This window comes from Lissotriton helveticus, chromosome 11 (assembly GCF_964261635.1).
Source record: "Lissotriton helveticus chromosome 11, aLisHel1.1, whole genome shotgun sequence".
Lineage (NCBI taxonomy): Eukaryota > Metazoa > Chordata > Amphibia > Caudata > Salamandridae > Lissotriton > Lissotriton helveticus.
The window spans coordinates 835,181,583-835,199,468 of NC_136072.1; the positions used below are offsets into that span (position 1 = coordinate 835,181,583).

At 44.4% G+C, this 17,886-nt stretch overlaps 1 protein-coding gene across 2 annotated transcripts in view; it reads right to left on the minus strand.

Moving 5' to 3' along the window:
* KCNIP3 (potassium voltage-gated channel interacting protein 3) overlaps positions 1–17,886 on the minus strand; it is a 694,194-nt gene that overhangs the window by 276,395 nt on the left and 399,913 nt on the right. The window lies entirely within an intron of this gene.

Genomic DNA, 17,886 nt, shown 5'->3' on the forward strand with positions numbered 1-17,886 from the left:
CATACATACATACATACATACATACACACCAAAACACAGTTTCTGTGTGCTAACACAGAACAGGGAACCAAAAGAATAAAAACAGCAACAAAGAAGGTAGATTAACAGAAAAGAATATTATTTAGGGCTTTATGCAATTGAAGGTAAATTTCTTTCTTTGGGGGTTTCAGGCAGCTCATTCCAAAGTTTTAGGTGTGGTGGGTTACTATAACAAGCATTTGCAATGCAATAGGTCTCGGATTAGGAAAGTTTGAGCTATTGGTATTGTAAATGACAATTCTTTTATTTAGGTGTTGGTTTTGAAAATATCTAAATTAATAGCTTTGTCATTTACAATGCCAATAGTTATAACTTTCGCAAATGTGACACCTATAGCATTTGTAATGCAATTTGTGTTGTAATTACGTGACTTAGATGTATTGCTATTACACATAACGATGGCTTTTAATTTTTGTAAATAATTAATACTTAAATAAAAGTGATTGTAATTTATAATGGCAATAGCTTAAACTTTTGTAAATAACTTTTGTGAAGATTATGTTTAGTGTATTTTATTGTGACGAAAATCCAAGAATAGAAGTGAAATATTAACATCTTTTTGTGACATTTGTAATAAAGCTTGAAACAGTGAGAGAACATATTTGAACCAGTTGTTGTTGAATGGTTGCACAGATTGATGCTGTGGTGGTGCTGAGTGATGTTGTGGTGGCGACGAGTGATGCCTATAGCATTTGTAATGCAATTTGTGTTGTAATTACGTGACTTAGATGTATTGCTATTACACATAACGATGGCTTCTAATTTTTGTAAATAATTAATACTTAAATAAAAGTGATTGTAATTTATAATGGCAATAGCTTAAACTTTTGTAAATAACTTTTGTGAAGATTATGTTTAGTGTATTTTATTGTGACGAAAATCCAAGAATAGAAGTGAAATATTAACATCTTTTTGTGACATTTGTAATAAAGCTTGAAACATTGAGAGAACATATTTGAACCAGTTGTTGTTGAATGGTTGCACAGATTGATGCTGTGGTGGTGCGGAGTGATGTTGTGGTGGCGACGAGTGATGCTGTGGCATTCAGTGATGCTGTGGTAGGGCACAGTGATGTTGTGGTGCCCCTGAGTGCTGCTGTGGTGGTGCCGGGTGATGCTGTGGTGATACGATAGATAGAGTGAGTGCGATAGATAGAAAGGGTGAGTGCGATAGAGTGAGGGCGACAGATAGATAGAGTGAGGGCGATAGATAGATAGAGGGAGGGCAATAGATAGAGGGAGGGCGATAGATAGATAGAGTGAGGGCGATAGATAGAAAGATAGATAGATAGATAGATAGATAGATAGATAGATAGATAGATAGATAGATAGATAGATAGATAGATAGATAGAGTGAGGGCGTTAGACAGATAGATAGAGTGATGGCGATACATAGTGAGTGCGATAGATAGACAGATAGAGTGAGGGCGATAGACAGAGTGAGGGCGATAGACAGAGTGAGGGCGAAAGACAGAGTGAGGGCGATAGATAGAGTGAGAGCGATAGATAGAGTGAGGGCGATAGATAGAGTGAGGGCGATAGATAGAGTGAGGGCGATAGAGAGATCGAGTGAGTGCGATAGATAGATAGATAGATGGTTGTGTGTGGTTGTGGTTGTTTGGTTGTGTGTGTGTGGTTGTGTGTGTGGGGTTGTGTGTGTGGGGTTGTGTGTGTTGTGTTTGGGGTTGTGTGTGTGGTTGTGTGTTGTGTTTGGGGTTGTGTGTGTGTGGTTGTGGGGTTGTGTGTGTGGTTGTGTGGTTGTGTGTGTGGTTGTGTGGTTGTGTGTAGTTGTGTGTAGTTGTGTGTGGTTGTGCGTGGTTGTGTGTGGTTGTGTGTGGTTGTGTGTGGTTGTGTGTGTGTGGTTGTGTGTGTGTTTGTGTGTGTGTGGTTGTGTGTGTGGGGGGGTTGTGTGCATGTGGGGGAGGGTTGTGTGTGTGGGGGTTGTGTGTGTGTGGGGTTGTGTGTGGGGGTAGTGTGTGGGGGGTAGTGTGTGGGGGGGTTGTGTGTGTGAGGGGGTGTGGGGGTTGTGTGTGTGGAGTTGTGTGTGTGGGGGGTTGAGTATGTGTGGGGTTGTGTGTGTGGGAGGGTTGTGTGTGGGGGTTGTGTGTGGGGGGTTGTGCGTGGGGTTGTGTGTGTGTGGGGTTGTGTGTGGGGGGTTGTGTGTGGGGGATTGTGTGGGGGGGTTGTGTGTGGGGGGTTGTGTGTGGGGAGGTTGTGGGGGGGTTGTGTGTGGGGGGTTGTGTGTGGGGGGTTGTGTGTGGGGGGTTGTGTGTGTGTGGGGGGTTGTGTGTGTGGGGGGGGTTGTGTGTGTGGGGGGTTGTGTGTGGGGGTTGTGTGTGTGTGGGGTGTTGTGTGTGTGGGGTTGTGTGTGGGGTTGTGTGTGTGGGATTGTGGGGTTGTGGGGTTGTGTGTGTGGGTGTGGGGTTGTGTGTTGTTGAGTGTAGTTGTGTGTGGTTGTCCGTGGTTGTGTGTGGTTGTGTGTGTGTGTGCTTGTTGTGTGTGTGTGTGGTTGTGTGTGTGGTTGTGTGTGTCGTGTGTGTGTGGTTGTGTGTGTGTGGTTGTGTGTGTGTGTGGTTGTATCTGTCTGGGCGTGTGTGTGTGTGTGTGGGGGCGGGGGGTTGTGTGTGGGGGGTTGTGTGTGGGGGGTTGTGTGTGTGGGGTTGTGTGTGTGGGGTTGTGTGTGTGGGGTTGTGTGTGGGGTTGTGTGTGTGGGGTTGTGTGTGTGGGGTTGTGTGTGTGGGGTTGTGTGTGGGGAGGTTGTGTGTGTGGGGGGGTTGTGTGTGTGGGGGGGTTGTGGGTGTGTGTGTGGGTTGTGTGTGTGGGGTGTGTGTGTGAATGAAAATATGAACCAGTGCAAATATCATGCATCCATAACCATTAGGAAGGGTTCCAGGAAAGCAAAAGGAGCACTAAAAGTGTCTCTTAATATGAACGGTGGAGCAGTGTTCTCATCTCTGTACAGTGGACCCCGGATCTGTGTCATCAAAAGCAAACTGCAAAATATCATGTTTTATCCAGGGGGGGCACAAGAATTGCACACAGGGTTCTTTGCTATCACTGTTAAAGTTCAAACAAGCACGCAGTGTCTAGATTTCACAAGTGACCAAACAGAGTATTTTTTTTTTTTTAACGTCAATCTGCTTAGAGATGACCACACAGGTCACAAGTGGCGGTTCAACAGAGCAGCCACACATGCGCCAAGAAAGGGAGCCGAGGCTCAGAGACGTTAGCAAAGAACGTCTCGGTCTTTGGCACTGAAAGTCTCAAATGCTCCATTTCACAAGATATTGTTTGGTTGAAATCTTACTTTTCGCATGACTGCCGTTTAATTAATTCTAGACTGCATCTTTTATAAGAGAAACTGTCCTTTTTTGTCTATTTGTAAATACAAAGTTGTTTCTTTGCTGGTTTTTCGCCCGCATTCCATCCTCCACAGCCCGCCCTACAGCCTAAGGCCTTCACCCTCGGTTCACACATTAGAGGCGAACACTGGCAACGGAGACAAAGTGGATTGAAAATAGCAGCAAACGCGCAGCTGCAAACAGATAGGTGCAGACCCTGCACTGCGCACAAGCGAAAACGGGGATTAGCAGGATTCGAAAACAAATTGGTCAGGACAGATGACACGTGCATCCTTTAGTCCAAACAAGCGCGCGCGCGCGCATGTTGCCACAAGAGGGTGCCGATGTTCCATTTCTTTCTATAATGCAGATAAAGGATCCAAAAAAGAACCAGCGCGTGCCTCACGCTGAAGTTAATAAACAAGTTCTCGCCATTGCGTGGTAGGGGGCGGGGGAGCGGCATTGGGTGGCAGGGGCGGGGGAGCGGCATTTGGTGGCAGGGCGGGGGAGCGGATTCCTTTTAAGTCTGATGTCGAGGCTCAGACAAATGGTGGTGTGCGATGTGCGGCTGGCGAAGTGCACGCGCTAGGCTCACATGAAATGAACTGTACCCGATCAGCAGTTTTGGGTAGACTTTTGAAAACCTTAGTATAATCTCGACAAACCAGCATTGCTAAAGCAATGCTGTACTCAAGACCTAAAAAGCAACCTTTTGATGGCGTCTTTGTTTATTCAAGGCACCTCAAAGGTGGACAGGGCAGCATAATGCAGATTGCGTGAAGGAACTCGTGCAAAAGCCTAAAAAGCTTTCAGACATAGTATCTTGTGGGCTTTAAGTAGGCATTTAAACTAGATGCTTTGCTACCTCCAACTTCACGCTTCTACGTTCTTTTGACACAATTGTATTTTAGGAGGATTCTGGCAATCTTACCGGAACTTTAACCCTAATACTTCTGCCCTTTAATAAAAGTAACTGAAACGATTTTACAAAAATCTTTGTTCTGCTGTCTATTTTTGATTAGTCTGCTCCTGAACACCAAAAGTAATCTACGTAATCCATGTAATCCTTAATCCGGCCCTATTCTGTGTCCCAGACACAACCCCAGTCCTTACTGAATGGGTGGGCACGAGCATGGCAATATAGGAGGGAATGAAATTATCTCTGTGAGATTACCCGATGAGGTCACTCTTCTGTGAGAAATCTGATTGCTAGCATGTAGCAGAGCTTTGCTCCAGCCTTCTGCCCTGCCCCTCCCTAAACATCCCTGATTGCAGAGGAGGCTGTTGGGATGGAAAAAGGCCCTCTCGTGACTTTGGATACCATGCATCCTGGCCTTGCGTTCATCATAGAAAGCTGTAGTTTGCATGAGGACCACGCCATTTAGAAGGAGGGAGCTGTGAAGGAGTCAAGGCGGGTTGAGCCAAACATGCCCACTGCTGCATCAGTGCACCTGCACTAATCTGCGAAGGTGAGACCCATGATTTCCAAAGTGATCACAGCGTGAGAAAGGAACACAGGAACCATGTGGATTGAGAGTAGTGAGGAACTCACGTCCAGTGGATTTCCATTTCAGAACTGAGCACCAAGAAGTGATGTAATGCTAAAGAACACCTGACAGCGGTATGCAGTCCCTGCAAAGAATAACGAAGCGTACCAGAGGAGATGCATATACATCAAGAGGCTTGCATCAAGAACTAAGGACTCGCCAAAACCTCGAGGGCTAGGCGCTTAGCTTGGTTTGGGTGTAGGGTTTTGTGTTAGGCTGAAGGAAAAACCCAGTCTGCAAGATCTGTTAAGCTGCAAGCACCACAGCTTCCCTGCAGCCTCCACGACTTGTGCTGGGTTGCCCCAAATCACCTCAGGCTGGTGCCAGACTCTTCTGGTGCACCAGTTGGCAGGGCCGGGAAGGATCAGTTGCTTGTCATGGGCTGCATAGTGCAGAGCAGATTGAGCAGTGTGATCTGCCACCAGTACCCAGGCAAGCCCTGCACCAACAATTTGACCGAGACAACAGAAAAGTTATTGTACATTCCCAGGAAATCCAGGAGAAGGGAAGAACTGGATTTCTACCGATGGTCGGGAAGAAATATTCTGATGTACTGGGCCACAACCTGGTCAGCCCTCCTCCAGGACCCTCCAGGTAATAGAACCCTCCGAACAAAGCCCTCAAGACGTGAAATGTTACGAGTTGCTCTATGGGTGCAGCAGCGGCCCCAGTAGCTTCTGACGTGTATTAGTATATTACCCAGGATCATTTGTTGTTTCTTGAAAATTGTTTACTGCATTTGTGTGTGATTTGTAAAAATACAACATTTTAAAGAGAACAAGCAATAGCTAACCCTGGGCGTAGTTCACGTAGTAGAGCTACACGTAGCTACGCAAAGTGCACTTCGCACTACACAAGCTACGCGAACTGTGTAGTGCACTGGGCAAAATGCTGTTCGCACTGATTGCACAGTGCGGACAAGCATCCGACACTGTGCAATCAGTGCAAACCGCATCTTGCACAGTGCAAGCGGTTGTTTCCTGCCACTCGAGTAGATTTATACTCGAGCGGCAGCTTTCTCAATGCGGACTGGTAGTTTCTCATCGCGAGCGGCCGCTAGCATACGCAGTCGCCAATTTGACGTTGAGGACCGCGAGCAAGCAAAAAATGACCGCTACGCGTGTTTGCACTGTGCTACGTGCAATTTGCGTAGTGCGAGGTAGCGCAAACTTCGCCCAGGGTTATGTTGAATTATGGAGTTCTACGCCTCAAACCTCGTATCACCACCCTAAGTAAGGCCTCAGACTAGTTGACGTCTCAACCCTGAAGGTGCTAAAGAGGTATACTTGAGGATCTGTTTTGGGTTAAACTGCGAGCTTAAACCCGAGCACCTCGATGGTAAAAAGCTCTGATTGACACAGTGTGAGCCTAGCTACTCCTGGGACATAACGAACTATAAAACAAAAGGCATCAGTAGTTCAAGCTTTAATGAAACATACATAGTTGCAACAGTACTGTCAGCAGCAGATCAATCTTCATTCACACACACACACACACAAATCAACAGTAAATTTCTTTCACAGAAGTAGTGTGAAACAAGTGTACCGCTCACGCTTAGCACAAGAGTTGCAATGTTGCTTCCTTTTCTGTCTCTTTGTTTCTCCAGGATGTTCCAAAAATCATGGAACTAGCCCCTGTAAAAGGGAAGGCCTCACATATGGATTGCAGTGGGAGAGGGAGACGTAGAAGCACCGTGAACGAGAATAAAGGGACATGAAAACAGTGTAGATACAGAATTGACAGCAGCAGGAACGGTGCAATGAGTTTGAGTGCTCCAAGCAGAATATCATTTTGCCTACTGTTGTGCTTACCATACACTGATAAAAATACACTTTTTAGATCTTTTATTGTAATTTGTTGGCACCCTGAGGCTGCAGCCATATCTTATTATACATCATAGGAAGTGTGGTTTATGGACAGCAGAAGAGGACACTTCCTCACACAAAGCACGGATGCAATTCTGATTGCAGCTGTGCACGGTTTTGTGGAGAAGCATTTCTAGGATAACACAGCAAGCCATGCATACGACACTAAGAGGTACGACACTAAACGATGCAGGAAATCCTTATTTTACAGAACAGCTACACTACAGATGGAAGCAAACGCAAGGTCTGATTGCACACAAAACTTTCTATGCAAGGGGTGTGACCAGTGGCTTTAGAACATGGCCACGTTGCCAGATCTCTGTAAAATGACTGTTCCCTTCAGAACTCAGAGATCAGAAACGCCGCCCATAGGGAAGGGAGGCTGTTGGGAGCGATATAAGGGGCAAGTTATCCAGTGGCAGCTGGAATGTATCGAGGGTGGTGGGCAGGGGGCACAATAAAAAATATACTTACCTTCTTGGCTTGCTGCTTGATGTCCTCCTCGCTCTGGTCTTCTCTCCTCGATGCAGGCTCCAACGCATGACTCGGCAAGCTCCTCTAACCAATGCTGGTGCTGCGTCATGCTGTTAACCAGCCAGAGATAATTACCAGGATTGGAGGGTGCGGCCTCACTCAGCGTTTTCAAGAGCACTGGAGGTCTGAGATTTTTCTAACCCAACTGTCTAAGACAGCTGGGTTAGAGAGCTTTAAAATGTGCATGTCTGGCTGGCCGTCACAAGATGGCTGGCCAAAGAGCCATGCACATTTCAAACATTAAAGGCACAGCTCCCTGCTGCCACTTGCCAGCAATGTCCCCATCTCATCATGACACTCAGTTTGAGACGGGTTGCTGAAAAATAAAATGGTAATAAATACACTTTACCATTTTATTTTTCAGCTTGTGGGGCGACGCTTCTCTGCTCAAATGGAGGAGCTGACCCTGAAGTCACTGTGGAGGCAGCACCCAATGTTCCTAGAGCGAGGAGCATTGGTGGCAGTGATGGGCCAGGTCTGAGGAGGCCCTGTTGTGACATAGGCTGCTGGTGACCCTGGGGACCAGCTCATGCTCCTGCAGATGGGACTGCGGGACAGCCATCTGGCACTGTCTTTAACAAATGTCCTTGGCTCCACTCTCATGGCACTGACATAGCTGGGTGCTTATTAGCTCTGAAGCAGTGCCACTTTGTTTGCAAGGAAGGCTGCAGCTGTGCCAGGACGCATGGCGCAAAGAGCGATGAGGTGCTTGGGAAAAAAAGGTAGCCAACATTCATTTGGAATGTGCAAAGACCCCCTTAGATTGACCCCGGAGATAAAGATTATTCCAACAGTTATCTCTGGAGGTGCTAATATTGCTGGCTTTTCCCTTTTTATTTTTGTTCTCACCCGCCCTGGAAAGTGGCTGCACAGTGGATCAAGAGAACGGAAACAGTCTTTACAATGCGGCATTTAACAGGCAGTTGTTTTACCGCGCAATGCCTTTACCACGCATATGCCTTTACCACGCATATACCTTTACCATGAATATGTCAGGTAAGAATGTGTTATATAATATATTCACAGAAAAAAACAAAGATTGAATTAATGTTATAGTTAGGTGAATTTGTCAGTGACAACATTAATGTTTTGAAGTAAAAAAAAACACAGAAATTCACCTATTATATTTAGCTGCACTAATTACAACTTGCACCCCTCCATGCACTGCTTATGGTCTCACATATGACATCACTCACGACATATGTTACATAATTTATGACATCACTGATAATATCACTGATAATATCACTGATGACATCGCCGATGACATCACCAATGACATCACCAATGACATCATCCAATCCTCATTTTCCCGCATATTGCTGTAAAAATTACTATACATTAGAGGTTTGACAGTAAGTACAAAATAGCGCTGGTGAAGATCAGGCATCATTACTACCAACACAGAAACAACTCCCTTAGGTGTTGAAAACAAGCAATATGTGCAACATTGACCATATAACATACACTTTACAGGTAGCATAGTTCACATTAACAATCAACCACAGATATACAGGAAACCCTCATTGAGTATGGTGTTCAATCTGTATACAACTGTTCAGAGAAAGCCAAAATAGAGAATGCCAATTCCAAAACAAATGCCGTCCTACTGACAGTTTTTATCTCTATCAAACCCCTGACACACACCGCACCAACGTTAAGACATTAAGAAATGAAGTTGATATCAGTAGAGAAATGTAAACAGTATTTATACTATGGAGAAAATTTATTCTATACCACACTGTTTGCAAGTATTCCAAATAATTTACAAAGAACAGTGTACATTCTATACAACAGTTGTCAAAAAGACTCTGCTTTCTTAAAAATAACCAACATCTGAAGGTGCTAAAGATCATATTACCTGCACCCTTCATACTGTGGTAAAAACTTTACAGATAGCCCACCTTCTGAAGCAAAACAAGCATGCGTCAATAGGTTCTACCTGGTGCACACACTCTTCTATGTTAAGTATAAATTAACATGCTGACACGATTCTCTCTAATAACTCAAGGCTGCTTACAAAAGTTAGTATGTATGACGTAGAATCTTTCTTCTGTTGGAAACCTTTTCCGCAGAACCAAAAAGTTGCATAGAGCATAATGAATTCAAGTCAACTGTCACTTGCACACAGTTACTCTTAAATGCAAACGTTTATAACATGTTCAATACCTCTACACAGCTATGGTGCATTAGGAGCATATTTGTTTTGTAAACACTTACAACTATTAGCTTGGCCCAAGCTGTACAAAATTACATAGAAAAGTAATATGTGAGGTCATAAGCAGTACATGGCAGCGACAAGTGTAATTATAGCTGCTAATAATAATGGTGGCTTTCTGTGTTTTTTTAATTTCAAAATGTTAATTTTGTCACTGACAAATTCACTTAACTTTAAAACGTTAAACTTTGTTTTTTTCAGTGAATTTCTAGCATTTTCTTAACAAAGTAATACTTTATTACCATACTTAAATGCAACCCCCGTCTGTGGCCAGGCCCTGCGGCCACTACCCCCATACAGTCAACCACACGCTGCACACGGCCACCTGCCATGCGCAATGGGACGTTGAACATAGGGCCTGATTCTGGGGACCCGTTTTGTAAAGATTAGTCAAACAAGGTAAAAGTTATTAGCAAACCAAAACATGTTCTGTCTATGGAAAAGCAGACCTATAACTACCTAGCGGCACCCACCAGTATGATAGATCTATATCTATAAATATATCCAGGATTTTAGGGTTTAGGGGTGGGTAAGGGAATTGGGTGGTAAGGGTGTTTTTAGGGTTTAGGGATGGTTAAGGGTATTGGGTGCTTAGCACGTTTTAGGGATTTGGGTGAGTACAGGTATTTTGTGGTAAGGGTGTTTTTTGGATTTATGGTTGGGTAAGGGTATTGAGTTGTAAGGGTATTTTTAGGTGGGTGAGTTTAGGGGTTGGAGTTGATATATATATACACATATAATAAGGGTTTCACTTACCTGATTTATGGTTACCATTTTGTAGTAAAGGCAATACGTGGTAAATGTATTGCCAAAAACACCAACAAATCAAATCTAGATGGAGTGTTGGCAGAACGCGAAACAAGTTCTGAAATGACATTATACACCCCAGATGGGAGACATAAAGCAATTACAGCTGGAAATGAACAACAGATTCATGTCAATAGACTCTAAGATAGACATGCTTTCATTCAGAAAGGATCAACTAAAAAAAAGAGTTGACAAACATACTGTTGCAAAGTCATCCTGTGTGCCCTATGCGTCATCCTGTGTGGTAACTGACTGACTGTCCCTGGGCTCTATCTAACCAGGCCTAGGGCAAGTGGTATGTTGAAAATGCAGTCAATAAACACACACATGCTTTAGGGTACACTATGTATTAGGGTACACTTACAATTGGCATGACCTTCCCTATAAGTCCCTAGTAGATAATTGGGCAAGGGGTTTTAAAACTATCTATAAGTCCAAAGTATATAATGGGGCATGGCAGTTTAGAGGCCAGCAGCCCTTTCTGCGCTTGCAGTGGCTGAGAGCCTGAGGTAATTTTAAAAGCAGTCATGTCTTGCAGCACTGTTTTTAAAAGTATATTAAATGCAAACTCGACTTTGGTGATAGGGGCACATGCAAAGTGATAATCTACATTATTCTTACATACTAGGCAAATCCAGGGACTCCCTTAGGTGTCCTGTGGTGTGGGGTCATGTAATTATAAGCAGGGTCCTTATTAGAGATATTGTATATGCCCCAGAAGATAGAGAAATTGCACATTTCCCTCCCCCCATTGTAGTAAAGTGCCTCCCAAAATTGACTTTGGTGCTATGAGCACTGTGGAGTGAGGATCTACACTATTTTTTGCATATTCAGGACCCTCAAGTTTTTTGTGAGTGTGCAATGATTGTATATTAATTTAGCATTCTCCTTTGCTTCTCTATCTCGTTTTAGCTGCTTATATGCTGCTTTATGTTTGCTTTTTTACCATTACATGCTATAAAATGACTACCATATCATAACAGGCCGTACCATATTGTACTAAGCAATCAAGTCACATCACTTCCTTTTACCTTTGCCCACCCCTGAACCCCCAAGTCATGCTCCCTTCCCTTTATCCCTCCCCACCCATGAACCCTCATGTTACTCTCACCTCCCTTTACCACTACACACCCATGGGCCATTCGAGTCAACCGTACCTCTACCCACCCCTGAACCCTTAGATCAGTCTCACCTCACCTTACCTCTACGCAGCACAAAATCCTATGTCACCCTCACCTCTTTTGACCTCTACCCACCCCTAAACCATCAAGGCACCTTCACTCTCCTTTACCTCTACCCACCCCTAAGCCTTTAAGTCACCCTCACTCCCCTTTCCTCTACACTCCCCTTTCCTCTACCCACCCCTAAACACCCCAGAACCCCCATGTTACCTCACCCTACTTAACCCCTATCCACTTCTGAACCTTCAAGTCAGCCCCACTACCCTTCACCTCTACCCACCGAATCCTCAAGTCACCCTCATCTCCTTTTAGCTCTAACCACCCTCGAATGTTCAAGTCACCCTCATCTTCCTTTACCTCTATCAAACAAATCCTAAAAGTCACCTTCATCTCCCTTTACCTCTACCCACCCCCAAAACCTCAAGTCCCCCTCACCTGCCTTTACCACTACCCATCCCTGAACCCTCACGTCACCCATATCTACCTCTACCCCTACACATCCCTAAACCCTAAAACCACATTTCTTTTTAAAGTAACATACCAACAATGTTATTATAAAAAACATACTTACTGGGTGCTAAAATACTGAGTGGTAATGGTTCAAATACTTACCTATGTGGTAAAGACTGCGTGATAAAGGTCCTGCATGGAGTAACACTGGGGGGTAAAGTTTGTTTCCTCTTGGGCAGTAGCCAAATGTTTTGGGGACACTATCTGTTGTTTCATACCCTTCAGTATGTTTCTCGGGCATCTTTGCCACTTTGACAGTTTTACCCATCACACCCTAAACTTTAGGTCTTACCTAAGACAGCACATGTGCCGTCACTTGCGAGACATTTTGTTTACTTAGGAGGTTAGAGCCCACTAATTGCTTACCATTGGTTGGCTTCAATGTCACTCATTTCCTTGCCTCTCTTCGGTTAGTATGTCCTGGCTTCACTTCTTCGATCTGTCCATATACCGGAGCATAGTCCAAGTAATGCTGATCTTGTTCAGAATAAATACCGTGCTCACAGCATTCAGATCTTCTTTAAATCCCCTTTTATTTACACCCACTTCTTCTCTCCTCACTTGTCCGTTCCACCCCTCCCTCATTGTTGCTTGCCCTGTCCACCCCCTACCACCTCCTTTTTTGTTGCTTGACCCTCCTATTGTGCCATAAAAAAAGTGTTCAAAAGTAATGCCAACGGGTGTCAAGATGCTACAAAGATGCATTGTGCTCCCTGCTTTGGGTCACCTTTTTGGCACCATCTTCATGCTGGGTCAAAATATCAAAGCTCGGATGTAAGACAATTAACTGCTTTCTTTTTTGTGAAGGCAGAGAATAATCTATTACATAGAAAAGGAATCACTGACGCTTGCTGTCCATTCTGGCCATGTCATATCTCTTTTCCCCCCCTAACTTTCAATCATACTCCCAGGCAGCAGCACTGCTGAACAACATGTCTAAAAGAAATTGCAAAGCAAATAGCTCTCCAATAGGCAAGACCTATTGGTTTTGCCAATGCTCGTTTTTCTTGTTGACTTTTTTTCCAAATATTAATTTACCAACATTTCTCAAAAAATCATTCACATAATACTAACCAAGCAATGTTTTCACAAAAGTTCCCGATTTATGAATATTGGTCACTTATTTAGCTAAAAAAAGAAATCAGGTAGCGCCACCATGTGGCGGATTGTCATAATTGCCGGTTTTATAGTGCTAGTGCTGAGCACCGGCACAAATTAAGCACTGAGATAATTAGCAGCACTTAGGAACAAAATGGTGAATGCTTGCAGACCCATTACAGCTGTGTGGCTGTGCAGGGCTTACAGGCGTAGATTTTCAGCCAGAAGCAGAGCAGGGCACGGGCAAAGGGGAGGAGCACAGCTACCAGTCTGCTTTTTAGGTCTCGCATGGCGTACTGCACACATGAGCAGTCGAGCTCGTGAGATTTTATGTTTTTAGGAGTACTTCACTAGCGAGGGTTAAGCCCCGCCCCTCTTCTCCATTAGCTGGCCTCCTAAACGGTGGTCAGCCATTGGAGAAGAGGTCCTAGTGACGTTCTCCTTTCTCGCTAAGCCCTGTCCCTTTTAGAATGGGTTCCTTGTCTTACATTTGTGGTAAAAGGTTTCTTATCTTTTTTATGGGTCCAGATGGCCCCATAAAGAAGATAAGGAACCTTTAACCACAGCAGGAAGTCGGGGCACCCAGTATGAAAGGGACAGGGCTTTGAAGAGTAATTTCTTTTATTTCCTATGTGTTTTCCCCCGCCCTCTGCCCCAGCCTCGGACGGTCATTGGTCTGTTCCCCCATCTGTCCCAGGGCCTGGCTGAATGGAGGCGCAGCTAGAGAGTAGGCTCCTCGTTTGAGCTGCTGCCGGCGGACACGGGACCGAGCCTCCTCCAGCGGCCGAGCCTGGACTCACTCTGACCTGAGGGAGGCTGGTCTTGGACTCTGGCTTCCACGATGCACCGTCGATGGACCGGAAGACAAGAGGTAAGGACCCCGTACCTGTAGTTCACTGCTGCCCCCTCTGAGTCCCCGCACGGAGCCTCCTAAGGGACCCGGAGCGTAGGGCTTGAGTCCTTCCCTCAACAGACGCTGCCATTCTTCTTACTTCTAAGTTTAAAACTCGTACTAGTTTCAGCACATGAGTCAGGTGTAAATAGCATGGCAGCTTTCATGCCGTACACAGGCCAACAATCACGTTGCTCTGGCAACTGTGAGCGGCTGCGAAGTCACTTCGTCCGTGGAGGCTCTGCCAGGGCTCGCGTGTGTCTCTACTGCTCCGCATGGGGCGGCCGTGTACGATCCCGACTGATGAGAAGGCTGCGACGCAGGAGGGCTCGTGAGGGTGGCTGCTGCCACTGAGTGCCAGAGCGGCGCCTCCGGCCGTCATGAGAAGAGCCTGGGTTTGCTCACTACCAAGTTTGTCACCCTGTTGCAGGAAGCTAAAGACGGTGCGCTGAATGTTAAAGTGGTCAGTGCGACTTCCGTACTCACTGGAGATGTGTCCTGCATTGTCAGGGGTCTATGGGCGCTGCATTCCCCATTCATATGTGTTTGGTGGTGGGGTGCAGTCTTAAAGAGCCGAACTTGTTTTCTAAATGTGGCAAAGTTAGGAGAGAGTAGCAGAGAATGAGACACCTGGAAATTGAGGGTCCTCGTCTCGAGTCTGATTGAACATGTCAGCCTTTCGTTGATCTGAACCTTTGCTATCTTTGCGAGGTGCCCTTACTTCTCAAGTAGGTGGAATGTTTTTAGGTCTCGTGATTGCGAGAGATTAAGCTATTGGCATTGTAAACGACAATGCCATGTATTTATCTGTTTTCAAAACCAACACATAAATAAAAATGTTGTCATTTACAATGCCAATAGCTCTAACATTTGCAAAGGCGAGACCGTTGCATTGTAAATGCTTGTTTCATTTCTGACAGCCTGGTGTATAAAGCACTGTGAGATTGAGGCAGCTATGGGGCAGTGTGGGTCCCAAGTGTCAATAAATCATGTTGTATGAAACTTATACAGTGCCGACTAGTTTTGTTGAGATCTTGTTACATTTAAGTAAGCTTAGAAAGCGTAGTGGGCTCAGCCAAGTTTAGAACCCCAGGGCACTTTGCCAATGTATAGGTATGGATATATGCATTATCTCAAAGATGACTGCCAGTACCCGGCCATCGCTGTCTGCTCAAGGCTTTCAACCCTAGAGCCCATGCCATGCTAGTGTCCTCTGGATGCTGGCCAGCATGCTCCATCTATCTCTGCACTGTGAACATGGCCTCCTTGTAAAACAAGCAACAGCCTGACAATGAAAGACTGTAACTGGGTACATTATTTTCCTCTATTTTAGGTCTCGCTTTACAGTGCAACTAGTTGAAAGACCTATTGTTAGCAAATATTTAAAATATACATATATCGGACTTTGGCTCTACCCAGAGAACTATTAGACTCTTCTCATATGTTATAGGTCGTTTTGGGGCATCATTCTGCCTCCTATGTAGTGCGTGTATTGCCATGCGTATGGAACAACTTTCCATCTCAAAAGTACGCTGAATCATCATGCATTAAATTCTGTATTTCGGTGGTGCATTATAAACCGAAATCAACTCGTTTTTTTTCTCCACTGCAGTCGCTTTTTAATTTAAATGTTTGAGTCAGAACTCAAATGCCGGTCACACCTATCAATTTTGCCAATAACTTGTTTTTGTTTGTGAATGTAGTGAGTCACAATATAAGACAGTGAAGCCCCACTCACAACGAATGGATGATCTACATGCACCATGCATTCAACAAAGGGTATACAGACATGCATTTACATCAATGCAGTACCAGGACGCTTTTGCTTGCTTGAAGTTTCACCATGCATGCACCATGCTTGCAGAGACAGGCTTTGAGACATCCCCCCTGCAGGAACGTAATAGAAGCACTTTAGGAAGGATATGGTGCTACAGCCTGTCACTGGTCTGGTACGCCTCATAATATATCGTCTTAAAGAGTCACTGCACGCTATACACGTTTGTATTAATCAGTAGATGCTAAAATGTAAAAGCCCCATAAAAGTATAGCTTGATTCAGCTCCAGTGAGTGCTTGCACTCACAGTTTCCACAAATACCACATTTGCTCTAAGGATGCCATCAGGACGTCCTGGGCGCAAATACATCAACCATACATTACCAATGCAGTCATTGTAATAGTCTTGTAACTTCTCTCTCAATACTTGTTCTTCCGACATTGGTTTCCATTGTAAGAAACTGTGCAAAGAGACGCCCTAGGATATTTTTTGCATCGTTTAGCAAATTTCGTGGCAGAAACGGGCACATTTTGCAGCACACAATTACATTTTTCTGCAGCTTTTATTAGTGCTTTTTATATACATTCATTAATTTATCATAGCTATAGTGCTCAGCCTTTAAAAGATGCAACTGCTCCAGAAGAAGATCGCCCTTTCAAATATACGGATTACATCTACAATGGGTGCAGAATTTGTAATTCTTTGTGCTGAACTGACCATTACTCTAGAAGCCTTTTATCAGAGTCCTATTTGTCCTTGATCTCCATAGAGCATGACACCTAGTTCTCCTGCCACACCCATCCCTATAAATATATATCTCCATACTTCGTTCTCCTGTTACACTCACATCCCTAAAATATGGCATACGTAAAATCTATTCCCACCCAACCAGCAAAATATACCATACCTCGAAGCCCTGCTACTCCTATTCCAAGCAGTTCCATACCTGGATGGCCTGCCTCCCTCTACGTCTAAACACTCCCATAACCAGTTAAAGTTTCACAAGATTCTGAAAACCTACCTTTACACCCTATCTGTAAGGACGATTACCCGCATACACACGTCCTGCCATAGACCCCAAACAACACTGCCCCATATCTAGCTTCAGTACATACTCCTCGAATACCATTGTCCAACACCTGGCATCCTTCCAAAACCTTTTCAAGGCATCACAGTCCACAACCTAGAATCCTCCTATAATGTGCAACCAGAGGATAAACAATTTTAAACTAGGTGTCCTGTTAATGGGCAGGTATGTGTGTTGAATCAAGTATTATTTACTTTTGATGTTTTCAGGTTGAATTACTAATAATATAACACTTTATACCAGTTTTATCATCTTTAAGTACTGTAAATTATTGGATTTTTACGTACCTCAAATAATACAAGGTCGAGTCGACCTTACTGGAATCTGAAATCATGAACTTCAGATCACATGGACTTGTATTGCCCAGGGTACAACAGATACAGGAGAGCAGGAGCCACCTGGATCCCCTGGGAAGCGCTGCAGGAGACCGAGAGCTGGGACACTAGGCCTAGTGTAACCAGCTTTTTTTAGAAGGCCAGGGTATGACCCACACAATCTTTGGGCATCTTTTAACGTTTCACTCTACACTTAGCAGGGAACCATATAGCTCCTTTTCTGGCTTTGCCAGACTTTATCACCTGATGACATAAAAAAACAATTTTTGCACTCATTATGACGCTTAATTTGTGTATTGTTTTTCTTTCCACTTACAGCAGTGTTGGGGGGGAGCTGAATAAAGGGTGCGATTAAAACCTATATATGCAGACTGTTTTGGTGCTGGAAATGATGGACTGTTAAAGGGGAAGGCTCAAGACTTCATTAAGTTAACTCATTTTTTCCAACATCATCAATTTCTAATCACAAGCAACGATTTTCACGTGATCAGGTGGCATTTAGGTGACCACATTTGAGATAGTAATGTGACCAAAATTCATACATTTTCATTTAATAACTCTTTAAAGACCAACCAGGAGTGTGTAATTATTTGGTAGTCGGGATCTCCAAGTATGCCCTTAATACATTTTTCTCTTTGTTAGTTCAGTCATGAGGAGG